The sequence below is a fragment of the Rhagoletis zephyria genome, unplaced genomic scaffold (assembly GCF_001687245.7).
Source record: "Rhagoletis zephyria isolate East Lansing unplaced genomic scaffold, Rhagoletis_zephyria_1.1 Rzeph_scaffold_00182, whole genome shotgun sequence".
In the NCBI taxonomy this organism is placed as follows: Eukaryota; Metazoa; Arthropoda; class Insecta; order Diptera; family Tephritidae; genus Rhagoletis; species Rhagoletis zephyria.
In genome coordinates, this window is record NW_016157266.1 from 32,645 (window position 1) to 38,866 (window position 6,222).

The window sequence follows — 6,222 nt, forward strand, 5'->3', positions numbered from 1 at the left end:
CCTATATGAGCTTAAATTCATACATCAAATGAGCCTCAATATGAGTCATATTGGACTCTTATTGGCCTCATATACGGCTCATTTTGGACTCTTTTTGAAGCTCTTAAATGACTCTTATTGGCCTCATAAATGCCTACTTTCGGAGCTCCTTGATTGCTGTTCTGTGACTCTTATCGGCTTTATTCTTCAACTCTCTTAATGAACTTACTTTAGAGCCATGTTAGCAAGGAATTCATTTCAAATACTGTTGGATATTTATATACAAACCTCTGCGCATACATATATATGTACATATATTGCAGCATTCATGTAATAGCAGTTGCTGCAGCTAAATTTTGTTTATTTTTCCTTCCTAATTATTTTTCATATCTGTATAAACAAGTTTAGATATAAATTTCTAGTCGTTATTGTTTTTTATACTGGCACAAAGTGCTGGCTCATAACTTGGATCATATATGACTCCTAAAAGATTCATATAAAAGTAAAAAAATGTTTGTTTTTGAAACTCATACTTCTTACTTACCTAGGACTCCTTCCCGCTCATATATTCTGAGCGCTCAGAATATGTTTGCGGGGTTGGCACTATATCCAAACACAAACGAATCTTAAGTCTCTTAACAGTGAAACAATTTCTTATTTTCTTTCTTATTTATTTCTTTGCGAATACAACTTCACACTTAAAATTAAGACATTTATAAAAAACATTTTATGAAGAAAATCCCTTCTTCGTTTAAAATAAAAATAAGCGAAATCGGCCGAATTTCATACAACCCAGCCGGACATAAAAATTTTCTCCACGATAAGGCTAGTAGCCATTTCTAACAGATTTTGGGTCGCTTAGTCAAAAATGGAAACATATATACATATTTGAAATTTAAGAAAACAAGACAAATAGCAAAATCGGCTAAAAACGGCTAATTTTTTTCTGCAAAACGGCTAACAAATCGGCTGCCGGCTAAATCGAAATTTCTCCGGCTGTTTGCTATCGCAACCGGCTAAATCTAGCCGGAAAACGACTAAAATGGCAACACTGGCTATGATGTATGTCCAATTCTCCTCTGGCCAGTTTGAAAGAGAGTGCCAACTCTCCATCTGGCACGTTAGCAGAAATACTAATACGTTAATTTTTGCGAAACGTATGCAAATTGAAGAACTAAATTAATTTATTTTGACCCTGCGGGAAAAGCCGCGCGTATATATATAAACAAGTAAAGAAGTACATATAAGTTCGAGCGAAACCGAACTTCATATACCCGACGCAGGTATCGAATATCGTCATTTCAACTTTCTCTGAACTACCTTTGCATGGTAAGTAGGGGTGTTTGCTCGATTTCAAACGTTTTCAATTAATATGCAGAGTTAGACTTAATGATATAATTGAACTAAGTTAGGCACAAATCGGTAAAGTGGTTGCCGAAATACACCTTTGTAGTCGTAAAGTGGGCGGTGCCACGCCCAATTCCTCAAAGTCTATAGCAGTCATAATTATTGTTATGTGGATTGATGTAACTATTAACTTGGAGAAAATTATCGGCCTCAATTTATTCGGGAAGCGGGTGTAATTTTAGTCCGATTTTAATATTTTCCATCAAATTACTTTTCCGTACCAAGGTTATTAAGTGCAACGAGTTTGGTAGAAATTGATAAATCGGATACCGAGATACACATTTGTGATCAATACCAACCTACCTTGGATAAAGGGCAACCTACATACCAAATTTCGTTGAGATATCTCAATTTTTGCTCGAGTTATCGTATACACGGACAGACGGTCGGATAAACAGACATGGCTTAAACGATTTCTCTTTTCATTCAGAGCATTTATGTATACATTCGTCTATATCTATCTCGATTCGTTTTGGCGTATACAAACAACCGTTATGCGAACAAAGTTAATATACCCATGTGCACAAGTGCGCTCGGGTATAAAAAGTTTTTTTTTCGTGCGTTATATGGAAAAAAATTCGCAACGTACTCGAAGGCTTTCTGGGAAATCGAATTAAAAAATCGAAATTTTCCTGAATTAGTTTTTGTGAACTTTGTGCAAGCTTTCAAACTTTTATTTATGTGGTAGCTATTTAATATATTTATGTAGATATACCTACCCATATTTTAAATGAAAATTATTAACAATAAATAAATAAAGATAAGTTGCCAACAGCATCATTTAAAATTTTGCTGCTATTATTTTGATCGCAACTATATGTATGTATGTATGTAAGTACATGCCTCCGATAAATTAATATGTACTTAAATCCACATAAACCATCAGCATCTTGGCATACCTAATGTGACCAACCGTACTTCTTTCGGAAGTTCGGTACTTCTTTTTTAGCTCTTGTACTTTGTACTTCGCAGTACAGTCAAATGTACTTCTTTGCAATATTTTATACCTCAGGTACTGGGCCTGAGTGATAAATTTTTTCAAGACCTTGAAGGGGGCCGATGACATCATACTTGCGCAGCTGCAAAGCGCTCTAGAGGTGTCGTGCAATTGGTTGGCTCCTATGTATGCGAACTGCGTGAGAACCGGCTACATACCCAAGGCTTGGAGGGTAGTCAGTGTTGCATTCAACCCGAAGGCCTATCATTCTGTCTTCGTTTTTGCTAGCTAATGATAGACCTGAACATATTAAACGCGATTCCTCGTGACTGTCCTTCAAGAGCTCAACATGCTTATTGCATGGAATAGTCGGTGGTTACCGCCCTGCATACATTGGTAAAGTGGTTAGAGGGGCCTTCCTCGATATCGAGAGGGCCTTCAAGAATGTCATTCCAGAAACAATAGTCAAGTCTATTCATAATCTGCGGGGTGAAACCAACCGAACAAGCTTATCTATAGCTTACTTCGTCACAGAACTGTCAGAGTCAATTGAAAGTCAATAGGGGCACTCCGCAAGGTGATGTTCGCCCTCCTCTGCTGTCGTTCGCGGTGGTAAACGACTTTCTAGAAGAAGTGGAAAAAGTAGTTTCTCGGGTGATAGCCTGTTTAGATGATGTGGAACTTTTGGTTAAGGGGCGATTTCGAAACAGTCTTTTTGATCTGGCTCATGGTTACCTGATTCAGGTAACTAGGTTAACTAGGTTAGGTAAAGTACTTAGGCTTGATCCTGGATAGGAAACTGTCATGGAAACCTAACATTGAGGAAAGGGTGAGAAAGGCCTCGATCGCCTTGTTCTGCTGTAGGGGAGCTATCGCCAAAAGGTGAGGTCTCTCGCCCTAATTAATTCATGAAAACACATTTAAGCTTGTAGACAGCATTGACGTAGCACGAACCGCCATTAGGCTAAGGGAAACCGGGTGGTAAAACTCTGGAGTTCTGGAGGGCTTTGACTTTGCCCTGAACACATAGATTACAGCGCCTCAGAAATGGCTCCCAGAAGCTCCTTTTCTACCTATATTCCCTCAAGAGAGGAATGGGTAGGGGTTACTCGAAGAAGAGAGCCGTAAACTTCTTCACGGACGGATCAAAACTTTGAGACAGGGTTGGTGGATGTGTTTTCTGTCGGAAACTCTCCACCAAAATTATGTTCAGGCTTACGGACTTCTGCAGTATCTTTCAGGTGGAAATAGCTGCCATCAAGGAAACGGTCGACTCAGTGCTAAACGGTGTGATGGTGTACTCGAAATCGGTAATGGAATGTCTGACCTCTCTATCAATCGCGTCGGAGTTCTTCTTGATAAGACTAGTTTAGGTGACGGGTCACAGTGACATCGCGGTAAATTGCATGGATGCTGAGCTGGCGTTTGAAAGGCTCCCTTCAAAAGTTATCCCCTGATGACGAGCAACTAGCGACGCATCTGTTCACCTGCGTTAGAATCTTGGATGGTTGGGCCTAGTGCTAGCTTGGCGAGTGCTAGAATAAAATTGCATACTCTACCAAATACCTAATAAAATGGACAAAATATATCGATGCTCCTTCTGTGACATAAAAGAGGAAAAGGAGACGTTTCTCAGCTGCAGCAAATGTTTTTACAGGGCAATTTAAAATACTTTTTGCAACGCAAGACACGAGTGACCTCTTAAAGGTGCAGAAAAACACTTTGCCTATCAAGCGCTACTGATGGGGTTCTGACAAGTCATTGTTGGATTGGTATTCATGCGATAAGACTAGGAATTTCAATTGATCTCTTTTGTATCGGATGACAAGTGGAAGAGGATATGGAATTATCTCCACACTTTCTTTTAGACTGTATTTTGGCACGCACTTCTTAGCTAACACTGAGCTCTGAGTGATCGAAATTAGCTGCATTCGAAATTAAATCACAAAGGACAATCTCTTAGTTGTCCAAGTGTGTCCGTTGCCTGGGGCAACCACTTTAATCTAACCCAACCTATCCTGTACTTCTTTGAGCTATGAAATAATTGGTCACATTAGGCATACAAAATTGCAGCAAAAGTTTTATTTGGGGGTTTCCTTTAAAACAAAAACGTAAAAATTTTGAAAGTTTCTTAATAATTACGCCCATGGGTGTTGAACAGGGCCGTAGATGTTGAGTATATCTAATTGATCCACGTATAGATACATAAACTCAGGATGATTTAAAAAATATAAAAAAGTGTTGCCACCTATCTGAAAAGTTTCGATTAACTAAATTGATAAAATAATAGGAATGTTAAAATTTCCGTTTAAGAAATTCTAGTTTGAAAAATAGTTTGAGTGGCCACGTGTTTCAAAAATTTAATTCAACTAAGTTTATAAAATAATAAGATATTACAATATGGGTATCTAAATGGAAAGCTGAATTAAATTGTTAAGCTAAATGAAATGTTGCAATATGGGTTTTGACCCAAAGTGGTCTGAGAAAAATTAATTTGGAAAATATTTTTAAAGAAGTTTGCCACCTGCTTGAAAAATTTATTTCAATTAAATTGATTATGCAAATGCAATGTTGTAATATGGGTTTTCATTTGATATGGTGTAAAAAAGCATAATTTCGAAAGTATTTCTTAAAGAGGTAACCCTAGTATCCGTATGAAATAACGTTCATGTTTAGTTACCCTTTACGACAACGAGAGAAACAAACAATTGATTACAATTATTGCAGCCTATCGGGTTATATTGTTAGAACTTAAGTAAAAAGCCAGCCTTTCGCAACTTGGATGCACTTGAATAAAACAAAATAGTGCTCGTGCATTCTATTGAACTTTGTAATTAAGCAGGCAATGTGTAAAAATGAGTAAAGATGTGATAAATAAACTTTCACTACTTAACAGCTTGGATAGATTTTAGCTAATTTAAGTAAGGCATGCGCATGCAAATGTATGTATGTACATATGTAGAATGTACATATGTATACAAATTCTATTTATGGCTTTTTGTTATAGTGTTTTCAATTTCTCGATTTCTTCGTGTTTACTATGATTATAAATTTAAAAAACTGCTCAAGATTATTGACCTATAGAAAAGCGGAATTTTCTAGGTGTTTTTCGTGGAGAAAAATCAAGGAAATAAGAATAACGAAAGCTTATACGCTTGACAAACGAGTTCACTAAAAAATATGAAATGCAAATTGAATTAAAAGAAATGCACGCGGTGAAACACAAACACTAATACAAATATTGCATATGTACATGCGTTAATACATAGGCACTTATGTAAGTATAATACTAATAAAAATCATTTAGTATGTATGTACATACATATATACATATGTATGTAGGTTCAAAAGAACCTGACAAGGAATGAAAGTAACACCTCAACAATCATATTAGCAGCTCTACAATTATACAGCAAATAACGAACGGATGTTGATATGTGTATGTGACATATGTACACACATACATACAAACACACACTTATACAATTACATATACATATATGTACATAGAATGCAAGATTATGTGGAGCAAACGAAAGCACGAAACGTAAAAGCTAATAAATAATAAAAGTAGACCATTGCGCATTGCCGTGAAATGGATGAAAATTTCTGGGCCAACAAGCAACGTTCAGTTCCCCCCTAAAACCATTGATGATAAAATATGAAAATTTCATTTGTGCGCTTTCAGTACAATTTGAGAATTTCAAACGGTCACTTATGTTTGGCGCGCAAGAAAATCGATCCCAGAACGTTAACGATTTGTAAAAGAAAAAAAAAATATATATAACTGAACGCGGATGTAAAGCGCGCGTGCGCATGCGCTTAGAGTTCTTATCGATTATTGTAATAGTGTCACAATTAGCAATTTAAGAAAATGTCAAAATTTAATAAATTTCATG